This window comes from Zalophus californianus, chromosome 2 (genome assembly GCF_009762305.2).
Source record: "Zalophus californianus isolate mZalCal1 chromosome 2, mZalCal1.pri.v2, whole genome shotgun sequence".
In the NCBI taxonomy this organism is placed as follows: Eukaryota; Metazoa; Chordata; class Mammalia; order Carnivora; family Otariidae; genus Zalophus; species Zalophus californianus.
Window position 1 is genome coordinate 115965751 of NC_045596.1, and position 12563 is coordinate 115978313.

General features: G+C 40.6%; 1 pseudogene; it reads right to left on the minus strand.

The window, feature by feature from the left end:
* Positions 1 to 11257: 11257 nt before the first annotated feature.
* Positions 11258 to 12230, minus strand: LOC113925486 (annotated as a pseudogene).
* Between the last annotated feature and the right edge of the window lie 333 nt (positions 12231 to 12563).

Here is a 12563-nt window from a genome sequence, read left to right on the forward strand (position 1 = left end):
CCCTCCATTTACCCCAGGCCTGTGTGCATTTAAGAGGAACAAAACTAAGTCTCAAGTTTGGACCCCTGCTAAATTCAGAGGAAGCAGTAGGATGTCAGTGCCTGGGGTAGGAGAAGAGCAGGCTGCGACTTTGTCCTGGCTCGAAGGGGAAGAGCACCTCCCCCTGTACACAAGCATTCAACAGCTGTGCTTGGGAGCAAGGCTTTCTGGGAATAACCCATGCACAGGCACTGAAAATTCCAGCCAACTACACTTCCTGACTTGGAAATCTTGGCAGATTCATGAGGAACATAGCCATGTGACCCCTGGAGCAGAGGCAGGGAAGCCATCAGCTGAGGACTCGGACACAGCTGGTTTGAATCTTGGTCTCAACCCTTGCTGGATATGTGAGCTTCAGCAAGTTTCTTAGCCTCCGTGAACCAGTTTCCTCATCTGTATACCAGGATAATCTCTATCTCTCAGGAATGTTAAGAAAATTAAAACCAGGTTGGGAAATCATCCAGCAAAGGGCTTGGGATACAACAGATGCTCAGTAAATATTCATTCCCCTTCCTGTGACTTTTTTTATCTGCTTTGATTTTTACAATCATTCCTCTCCATTGGCTTTGGTCTACATTTTTCCGTAAAAATGTTAAAAATACATTAAGTACTAGCTAAAAATTCTACTGTGCTCCTAGAGTTTATTATCGCATCATTAAATACCAAAAAAAGAACACTTGTTACTAGTTAGTTAGTTCCTGGATTCACTCCTTCTGACGGAGGGGGGTGGGGAGGATAACATGTTCCCCGACTCTGAAAATGGCTCCCAGTTCAACAAGCTTATCTTTAGTGAAAGAATGGGAAACTAGTATTTATTTATTACCTATTATGTGCCAAAGTGACAGGTAAGTTTGGCAGCTAATTGCTGAGGCTTTGGAACCACAATGCCTGGGTTTAAATCCAGACTCTACCTCTTGACTAGCTGTGTGATCTTGGGCAGGTAACATGAATTCTTAGTGCTTGAGTTTTTAATCCACAAAATGGTGGTGATTGTACCTACCCCCCAGGATGTTTGTGAAAATTACTTGCAATAATTAGAACAATGTATGGCACATAATAAATGCTCGATGAATATTAGCTATTATTGCTTTTCTGTGTTTTATATATATCTTGATCCTCACAGCAGCCCTTCAAGGGCTGTGTTTCTCTCTAATCTCCCCTGAACCAGAAACTCTGGTTGGGAAGCCTCCCCAGGGTCCACAGCTAGCACACAGCTCCCTAGCACTCCTGCCCAACATTGTCTGGGCCCAAAGCCCTGACCTTCCTCTACAGCCTGCCACTTTCCAGGTGGTTGCAACCGGTTCTCTTGAAGCATTAAAACAATAACTAAAACAGCACTTATGAGATGGATAGTGCATATGTACTGAAGCCTGGTTGACATAAAACATGGCCCCTATTTGGGGGGAGTTGCGGAGCTACTTCTGTTCCAGATTCAATTATGACCACATTCATGGTGAATGAACCCTGCCACCACCTGACAGCCAGCAGACAGCATTTCAAACCGAAAGCTACATAACTGTTTGACTAAGCAAAAGGGGAAAAGGAACTCCTAGCTATTGAGTGCCAACATGTTGTGCTAAGCATTGCACGTGTGTTACTTAATTCCCTCAGCAAGGTAGGTACTATTTCCCCCATTTTCTAGATGGGGAATTACAGCTCAGGTGGGTTATGTGACTTCTCCTAAGGTCAGAGAGCCAGCAAGTGTCAGAGGCAGCTTGACCACACAGGTCTCCCTGGCTCCAGTGCCTTGGAAATAAATCATCTCCATACGTACTGGTCATCTCTTCATAACACCCTCACAAACCCCTTGCTTAAATACGATGCTGTCTAAAGCTTATCAAGTGTTTGCTGCGGGCCAGGGTCTGTTCTAAGCACTTACATGCAATATTTCATCTGATTTTCGCCACAATCCTAGGAGATTGGTACTATTGTCATCCCAGCTTACAGAAGAGGAAACAGGCCTTAGGGAGTTAATAGCTCGTTTCATGGCACATATCCTGGAGGCGGAGCCGGGTGATTTCAGAATGTGTGATCTTAAGCACTAGCCTAGGCTTTCTCCCATATAAAGAGGTTATGAGCATGGAAGATAAACCGAGTATTCTTTCCATAGCAACATGCTAAACTAGAAAGAGCCTTGGTCTACAGACAATTGATCTGAAGACTGACTCTCACTCGCAGTGTTGAGCGCACTCAGTTTCCTTCTCTGTAAACTAGAGAGGTGGCACCTGTGTTTGCTCTGGGGCTAGAATCTATGATTTACAGCACATCACATAAACACCAAAGCAAATCAGTAGAGAAAATTTCACTTGGCCATAGATAGTCTTCCTCATCAAAGAGACCACTTAAGACTTTATGGCAGTTTGGTAACCTTTATCTGAGCTAGACACTTGCTTTAAAACTCTTTATTTTGGGGGTGCCTGGGTGGCTCAGTTGTTAAGCGTCTGCCTTCTGCTCAGGTCATGATCCCGGGGTCCTGGGATCGAGCCCTGCATCGGACTCTCTGCTCCTCAGGAAGCCTGCTTCTCCCTCTCCCACTCCCCCTGCTTGTGTTCCCTTTCACTGTGTCTCTCCCTGTCATATAAATAAATAAAATTTAAAAAAATAAAACACTTATTTTGCCACCCTAGAGAATGCACTAAATTAATTAATTTAGAATTAATGTGAAAGTGACAGTTCAGCATATACAGTGTGAATTTTTACTCTCTGGGATAGAGAGATAAATAGATGATTAGATAGATAGATAGATAAATAGATAGATAGATAGATAGATAGATAGATAGATAGATAGATAGATAGATAGATGATAGATGGATGATAGATGGATGATAGACGGATGATAGATAGCTGAGGCACCGGAGCCAGGGAGACCTGTGTGGTCAAGCTGCCTCGGACACTTACTGGCTCTCTGACCTTGGGAGAAGTCATATAATCTGAACTTTAAATTCCTCATCTAGGAAATGGGGGAAATAGTGACTACTCTGCCAAGAGAATTAAATAACGAATGTAAAATGCTTAGCATGGCAATCTAGCATCATAAGTCAATAAACATGAATTCCCTTTCCCTTGTTGCTTATTAAAACAAACATTTATACATATTCTTTCATTTAAAAATTTCATATACTGATAGAAAAAGAAAAAAAAAAGACAAGGACTACAAAGAAACCATCCAAGAGTGAACTGAAAAGATGGATTTCTTAGGGATATCCATCTAAATTCAAATGTATCCTCCAGTGGGGGCAGGGACAAGGGAGAGGGCGAAGAAGGCACAGTAAGGTTGCAAAATGCTGCAAATCCTCTTAGAGTTGTATACTGACTTCTTCCCCACTGGCTTCCTCTCAAGCTTTAGGGAACATAACTTGAATTCCCCCCCGTGCCCCGCCCCCCGCCAGGATTCTCCCATGGGAATTCATGTTGTAATCCACTAATGTCCCTGTTGCCAATTTTAACCACAGAAATCACAGAAATCTGCTAAGGAAATGTTTGTGCTACTTCACCTACAGGCTGACGGATAGCAGTCCTGTCTAACATATTTGGAAGAGTCATCAGAAACACTTTCTGGGGAACTGACACAGTGCCCGGGGCAGGAAGACGATAGGAACAAGGCCTCCCTAATAGGTCAAGGCAAATGCCAAGAAAGGGGAGCCAGAGAACAGAACAAGCAGATTTTGTCTTGTTTTTTTTTTAATTAAGCTTTTTTTTTTTTTTTGAGGTAATTGTAAATGTACATGCAGTTGTAGGAAATAATACAGAGAGATCTTGTGTAGCCTTTACCCAGTTTCCCCAGTGGTAACATCTCTTGCAAAACTATACTACAACATCACAACCAGGATAGTGACAATGATGCGGTCAAGATACAGCACAGCTCCACCACCACAAGTGTCCTGCATGGTGGCCTTTACTAGTCACATCCACCTGCCTCCCACCTTAACCCCTAGCAACCATTAATCTGTTATTTTCTATAAGGCAAACAGAATGTGACATAAATGGAATCATACAGTATATAATCTTTGGGGATTTAATGCTCTAGAGATTCACCCAGTTTGTTGTGTGAATGGATTGTTCTCTCTTTCTGCTGCTAAGTAGTGTTCCACGGTGTGGGTGTATCACTGTGTGTTTAACAGTTTACCTGTTGGAGAACATCTGTGTTGTTTCCAGGTTTGGACTATTACTAATAAAGTAATTCATGTAAACATTCATGTATCAATTTTTGTACATAAGTCTTCAGTTCTCCATAATAAATGCCCAAGAGTACTATTGCTGGTTTGTATGGCAGCTGCATGTTTAATTTTACAAGAAACTGCCAAATTATTTTCCAGAGTGGCTGTAATATTTTATATTCCCACCAATAATGTATGGGAGATCCAGTTTCTCCCCATCCTTGCCACCATTTGGTGTTGCCACTATCTTTTGTTTTAGCCATTCTGATAGGTATGTAATATTTCATTGTGACCTTAATTTGCCTGTCCCTAATAGCCAATGCCATCGAGTATATTTTCACATGTTAATTTGCCATTTGGTGAAATGTTTCTTCATATCTTTTGCCCATGTTCTAACAGGATTGTTTGCTTGTTTACATTGAAATTTAAGAGTTCTTTGTGTATTCTAGATACTAGTCCTTTGTAGGATATATGATTTGCAAGTATTTTCTCCCACTTTCAGCTTGTCTTTTCATCCTAACAGTCTTTCATAGGGGCACCTGGGTGGATTTTAAGCTGGGTTAAGCATCTGCCTTTGACTCAGGTCATGACCTCAGGGGCCTGGGATCGAGATCGATTCCTGCATCAGCGCTCCTTGCTCTGCAGGGATCCTGCTTCTCCCTCTGTCCCTCTCCCGGCTCATTCTCTCTCTCTTAAATAAATAAATAAAATCTTTAAAAAAAAAAAAAGAGTCTTTCATAGAACAAAAGTTTCAATTTTGATGAAGTCCAATTTATCTGGGATTGTGTTTTTAGTGTCAAGTCTAAGAACTCTTTGCCTAGCCATGGATCTTGAAGATTTTTCTCCTATTTTTTTCTAAAAATGTTATAATTGTATATTTTACACTTAAGTCTGTGATCTATTTTTGAGCTGATTTTTATATAAAGTGTAAGACAGGTCAAGGTTCATTTTTTGCCTATGGATATCCAGATCCTCTAATACCATGTGTTGAAAAGGCTACCTTTCCTCTATCGACTTGCTTTGGCATCTTTGTCAAAAATCAGTTGGCATATTTATGTGGATTTTATTCTGGGCTCCTCGTTTCGTTCCATTAATCAATTGCCTATCTTTCTACCAGTATTGCACACTCTTGATTACTGTATCTACATAATAAGTAGCTTGAAATTGGATAGACTGATTCCTCCCACTTTATTCTTTTTCAAAAATGTTTCAGTTATTCTAATTTATTTGCCTTTTCTCATAAACTGTAATCTTATCCATATCTAAAAAAGAAAGTCTCACTAATATTTTGATAGGAATTGCATTAAACTTCTCTGTTGGTTTGGGGAGAAATGTCATCCTGCTATGCTGTGTTCTCCAGTCCATGAACATATGCCCCTCCATTTATTTTGGTTTGCTTTGGTTTCTTTCATCAGCTTTGTGCAGTTTTCAGCATACAAACCCGGTACATGTTTTGTTAGATTTACACTCGAGTTCTACTTTTTTTTTAAGCAACTGTAAATGGTATTATTATATTTTTAACTTCAATGTCTGCATGTTCATTACTGGCATACAGAAATACAATTGATTTTTACATCTTTATACTGTATCATGTAAATGTGTGGAACCCATTTATTAGTTCTAGAAGGGTTTTTTTGTAAATTTCTTAGGATTTTCTACCAAGAAAATCATGCTATCTGCAAATAAGACCAATTTTATTTCTTCCTTTGCATCTTTATGCCTTTTAATTCTTTTTCCTGTTGTATTGTTGTGGCTGAAACTTCTAGCACTATAATTGAATAAGAATGCTGAATAAGGTATCTTTGCCTTATCCCCAAAACTGGGGAGTATTATGGGCTGAAATTGTGCCTCCCGCAATTCATATGCTAAAGTCTTAATCCTCAGGACCTCAGAATGTGACTTTATTTGGAGATAGGGTCTTTAAAGTTGTAAATAAATTAAATGGGGTCTTTAGGATGGGCCCTAATCCAATATGACTGACATCCTTACGAGAAGAGATTAGGACACAAACACATAGAGGGAAGACCCTGTGAAGACACCACAGAAGATGGATATCTGCAAGCCAAGGAGAGAGGACTCATAAGAAACCACCCCTGTTCACACTTTGCTACAGCTTCTAGAATTGTGAGAAATAAGTTTCTACTGTTTAAGCCACTGAGTCTGGTACTTTTCTATGGCAGTTCTAGCAAACTAATATAGGGCTAAAGCACGCATGCACTTTTTCACCATTAAGTATAATGTTAGCTGTAGGTTTTTTGTAGATGGTTTTTATCAACTTGAGGAAGTTCCCATCTCTTCCTATTTTTCGGAGAATTTTTATCATGAATGGGTGTTAAATTTTGTGAAATGTTCTTTCTGCAACAATTAATATAAATCATGTGATTTTCTTCTTTAGCCTGTTAACATGGTGGATTATATTTGATTCATTTTCAAATATTGAACCAGCCTTGCATCTCTAGAATAAACCCAATCTGCTCACAGTATATAAGTTCTTGTATATATAGATGAAATCTACTTGCTAATATTTTGTTAAAAAGTTTTGCATCTATATTCATGAGGGATTTGGGTCTGTACTTTTTTGTACTGTCTTTATCTGGTTTTGGTATAAGGTAATACTAGCTTCATAAAATGAATTGTGAAGTGTTTCCCCCTCTTTTACTCTCAAAAGAAATTGCATAAAATTAAAAAAAAAGAAATTGCATAAAATTGGTATTCATTCTTTTTAAAATGTTTGGTAGAGGGCGCCTGGGTGGCTCAGTTGGTTAAGTGACTGCCTTCGGCTCAGGTCATGATCCTGGAGTCCCGGGATCGAGTCCCGCGTCAGGCTCCCTGCTCAGCAGGGAGTCTGCTTCTCCCTCTGACCCTCTTCCCTCTCATGTTATCTCTCATTCTCTCTCTCTCAAATAAATAAATAAAATCTTTATTAAATAAATAAATAAATAAATAAATAAAATAAAATGTTTGGTAGAAATCTTCAGTAAAACTATCCAGGTTTGGAGATTTCTTTCTTGGAAGTACTTACATTATAAATTCAACTTCCTTAATAGTTACAGGAATATTCCAATTATCCATTTCATATTGGATGAACTGTGATAGTTTTGTTTTTTAAGGAATGGTTCATTTCATCTATGTTATCAAATTTATGTGTGGAGAGTTGTATGTATTCCTCTCCTTTTATCCTATTTATTTATTTTTTTTTTAATTTTATTTATTTGAGAGAGAGAGAATGAGAGATAGAGGGCACGAGAGGGAAGAGGGTCAGAGGGAGAAGCAGACTCCCTGCTGAGCAGGGAGCCCGATGTGGGACTTGATCCCGGGACTCCAGGATCATGACCTGAACCGAAGGCAGTTGCTTAACCAACTGAGCCACCCAGGCGCCCAATCCTATTTATTTTTAAACATGATGATGTGTTTAATTTTATTCCAAAGTGGAAGACTTTTCCCTTATAGTAAAAACTAAAACATACTCATAGTAAAAAAAAAAAAAAAAAAAAAAAAAAATCATGTATTAGAGAATAGAACCCAAAATTGGAGGCAAATCTAACCAATCAAGACTGTTAACATTGTAGTGAAGAACCTTTCAAATATCTATCCATCCATTGTCTATCTACACACACACATATTTAAATATACATTTTTATATAAATGGAATCATACTATGCATGCCCATTTATAACTACCTCTTTCTTTTTTTTTTTTTTAAATTTTATTTATTTGAGAGAGAGAGAATGAGAGATAGAGAGCATGAGAGGGAAGAGGGTCAGAGGGAGAAGCAGACTCCCCGCCAAGCAGGGAGCCTGATGCAGGACTCGATCCCGGGACTCCAGGATCATGACCTGAGCCGAAGGCAGTCGCTTAACCAACTGAGCCACCCAGGCGCCCTATAACTACCTCTTTCACTCAGCAGTATGTGCTTTAAATCTTTCTATGTCAATGTAGATCTGTGTCTTCATTTATAATGACAAGACATTTCATTGTGTAAATGTATCATAATTTACTTTGCTCAATCTGACACTGATTGACAAAATACTGAATTGTTTCTAGTGTTTTAATTCTATAAACAACACTGAGGTGAACTTCCTTGTGCATAGATTTTACCACATCTGTGTGATGAACCCCTTAGAATTATTTCCTAAGAGAAAGTTGGCTGGTATATATGTTTAAAATTCTGATACGTATAGTCAAACCACATCCCACAAAAAATGCATTATTCCACCATCACGTTGGAAACGCTGGGTATTATCATTCTTTTATCCCCCCCCCCTTTGCTGATATGATATGTGAGAAATGATGGGGATTTTTTTTGGTAGTGGTTGTTGTTTTGCTTCTTTAATTACTGATGAGGTTGATGTGTTCATGGTTTTTTGTTTTGTACTTCTTTAACAGCCACCTAGAAGAGATGGGTCTTATTTATTTTTTTCTTTTTTTTAAGATTTTATTTGACAGAGAGAAAGAACGTGCCCAGGCACACAAACAGGGGGAGCGGCAGGCAGAGGGAGAGGGAGAAACAGGCTCCCCACTGAGCAGGGGGCCCAATGCAGGGCTTGATGTGGGGCTCGATCCCAGAATCCCAAGACCATGACCCGAGCTGAAGGCAGACGCTTAACTGACTGAGCCATCCAGGTGACCCGAAGAGGTAGGTTTTAAATAAATTGTTTTATTAGACACTCTGTAGGGTTAATTTAAGTACATGGAGAAGAAGATCCAGCTTTAATACGTGTCCCAAATACTATGACACTGTGATAATTTTACCATAAATTGTTCTTATTTCCTTCATAGAAAAAATAAAATAAAAACCCAGCTGGGGTTAGATGATGGTAATGGTTGCACAACAATACAAATATATTTAATGCCACAAAAATGTACACTTAAAACAGCGAAAGTAAACTTCATGTATGTTATGTATATTTTAACACAACTGAAACATAACCCAGTTGGGGATGACAGATGACACACAGATAGAGATAGAGATGTGTATACACATACATAACTATATAAGAAATTTTACTTTATTAGTTTATAATAAAAGGATTAGCTCTCAATGAACTCTCCCCAAAGGTGGGAAAAATGAGTAAAGAAAACATGTCTAATATCTCACTTTTGTTTTCAATACTCTAAGAAACTTCTTAAAAGATTAAAACTATCTTTATTTTGAGATTTATATAATAGAAAGTCATGTCATGAATAAACTGGACAGGAAGTCAAGGGCACATTAGAGCAACATGAATAAATTATATCCTCATCCTAAAGACTGCTTATACTCCTGCAAATTTACTTCAGAGAAGGAAGTTATTTTATATTTAACTTCATTTATATATCAAGCTTCTGGGATGACAAGGCTTTTTAAGTTCCCTTTATGCTTCTTTTCTGGGTCAAAAGACTTAAGAGTTCCTCTTCCTGTTACTGGCTGATTTTTTTTTTTTTGTAATTTCATCTGGTATTTTGCCCATATTTCATTATTCACTGTCATTTTCATTATCGTGGACTGATATTGACCCAGTTCCTGTGACACAGGTCCTGTGGCTAGATCATTGAGTCATCACCCATGCAACTGGCACTTTCCATTAGTCCAGAGAACCATAGTCAAAGTCTAGAAAAGTCTGGAAAGGGAGTTGAGAAAAGACCTCTCCTGACCCTTAGGGCCCTGAGGCCCAAGTCTTCTTGTCACCTCTCTGCTCTCTTCACACATACACAGGGCTTTTCCATAATGCTGGGATCCAGGGAGAAAAAACTCCTGTGGTTATGAAAAGGGGAATTGAAAGTGGAGAGCTTCCTGCTCCTGCTGTTTGCATAGAACAAGCTGTCTTCAGCTCGGAAGTCACCAGGGAGAGAGCAGAATCTGATTCCCTTGTTACTATGCTCCCTTACAACCCCTTCTCCACCCCACAGCCAAATGTTTTATGTTTTATATGCTATATGTTTTATATGCTATATGTTTTATATGCTATATGTTTTTAAATACATTTTTAAATATGTTTTCTATTTAAGAACATAAATCAGATACTGTTTCTTTGTGGCATAGCCTCCAATGGCTTTCCAGTGCTCTTAGAATAATATCCAAACTCTGTATGACAGTTGTGATCTGGCTTCTATCACATTGGCTCCTTCTGTCCCTCCAAATCATTAAACGGATTTTCCCACCCCAAGGCCATTACCCTGGTAGTTCCCTGCCCCAGCTCTTCCCACATGGGGGCTCATTCTCAACCTTCAGTCTCAATTCAAATGTTACTTTCTATCACATCATCTTTAGTTTCTTCATAGCATTGATCACACTGTATAATTGCTAGCTTATTATCTTTGTCTTTTCCCTGAGCTAGAATGTAAACTCCAGAAGGCACCGTTGTCTGTCTTGTTTACTGTTTTACCCACAGCACCTAGCACTGCCTGGAGTAAGGTGGGTGCTCAATATAACTGTTAGTGGATAAACAAATGAACGAGTGCTTAAAGATCCCTATACCCTCTGCCCCAAATCATAGTGGCCATGAAACTGAGTGCCCCAATGCACACCACATCATGGGACAAGTATCCTGCAATCCAAGAATTATAGTCTGAAGTTTGTTCTTAAAGAAAAAGGCTCAGTGTGCTAAGAATTACTGTTAAGAAGGTGTCTCTATCCCACCCCCAAAACAGATAAAATTGGGATAAATTTACCATTTGAAAAGAGAACACATAATGGCTTGTACCCACATCTTCCAGGTGTTGCTGAAAAGATCATGTGCTTGCTAAATCTCCATCTAGGGTGTACCCTCAGGAAGACGTGACTGGAATACAGAGATGTTAAGAAACTTAAACCTCTTTTGAGTTATACACAGGGCTGTGGTTCAAATGGAGTCTAAAACAATGAGCACCAGAAGGAAGAATCTGCCTATGTTTCTCAAACACTGTGTATTCTAGGGAAACACGTATTTGTTTCTAAATAGCCAGTCCCTCTTTATTTTTTTAGGGGTGCTGAGGGGTTGCTCCCCTTTTATTATTGACAGGAGGTTTCTCTAATGGGAGTGTGACACCCCTCCCCTGTGGGGCCATTGTCCGACCTGTGCATTGTCCCTTCAAGTACCCTCTCAGAAGAGCCCCCGCATTCACCTGCCAATGCCTTGTCGATCATAGAGGACGTTGAACTTGTTCATGAACTGGTTCATGGTGTTGCAGGTTTTGGTGATGGTGCCAAGGTAGGCCATGAGCCCCACGTCATTGCATTGATCCTAAAAATCTGTCTTGAACTTGTCTGTTCTGAGCACTGGGAGGCAGTGACACAGCATAGGCCTCCCGCAGGATCTCATGGTTGAAGGGGACCTCTGCCCCTTCGGAGGCCTTGCCGTACTCCAAGATGAGCTTGACCCGGCTGTGCAGCATCTTAATGGAGCTGTGTTGCGCGATCAGGTGCTCAGCCACAGTGGAGTTCTCCCCGCTGCCTGGGGCTGTCATTCGGGCCACGTGGTGGACGCCAATACGTTCGGCTTCCTCCGTGGCCAGGGTGTAGGTCAGTTCAGCAAACAGCATTGTGGCCTCTCCATTGATTATATCGATGACAGACTCAAAAACACTGACGGGAAGATCTGTGTGCTTGGTCGTAGGGTTCCATTTAAGAAAGAGTGGGCTCTCGATGATCTCGCACACCCGCTTGTGGACGTGGATGTCGGAGGGGTCAGGCGGCCCCCCAGTGGTATACCAACCAGAAACTCCAGCTCCTTGAACACCTGTTTGAACCGCTCCTCCTGGGCGTAGTAATACCCCTTGTCAATGATAATCTTCTCCACGGTGTGGGAGAGCAGCTCAAAGGAGTTCATCACCTCGATATTTCGGCCCTCCTGTTTCCCGATCAGAGCCCCCAGTCACCTGCATAGGCCACCCCTCCTGGGAGTGCATGCAAATCCAATGGTCTGAAATGTTGAGAATGACGAGGGGATGAAGAGCGAGGAAGACGCTCCCCGTCCCGCCGGAGGCCATCACACTGGGGACTACTGCCGCCTCCGCCTCCATCCCACCGCTCCCTCCAGGCCCGTTCGCCGCCGCCCCCAGTCCTCCTTTAAACATAATTATCTTGCAAAAGTGAAAAGCAATCCTTTGAAGCTAGCAAGCCAAAGGAGCAACTGAGAAAGAGACACGGTTTCTCCAGTGCTATTCCCTTAGGGTACCTCCTCTCCCCTGTGTTCTGCTGGCCCAGGCACTCCCAGGTGAACTGAGTAAGAGTTACCTGGGAGGAAGGGAGCGAGAAGTGAGGCTGTCCTTTTGTCGTTTGAATGATCTGACATCTTAAAGTGAGCCTGTATCCATGTATTACTTATAATAAAAAGAGAAAATAATCTTACTTTAAAAACAAACCTCTAGGGACTCCTGGGTGGCTCAGTCGTTAAGCGTCTGCCTTCC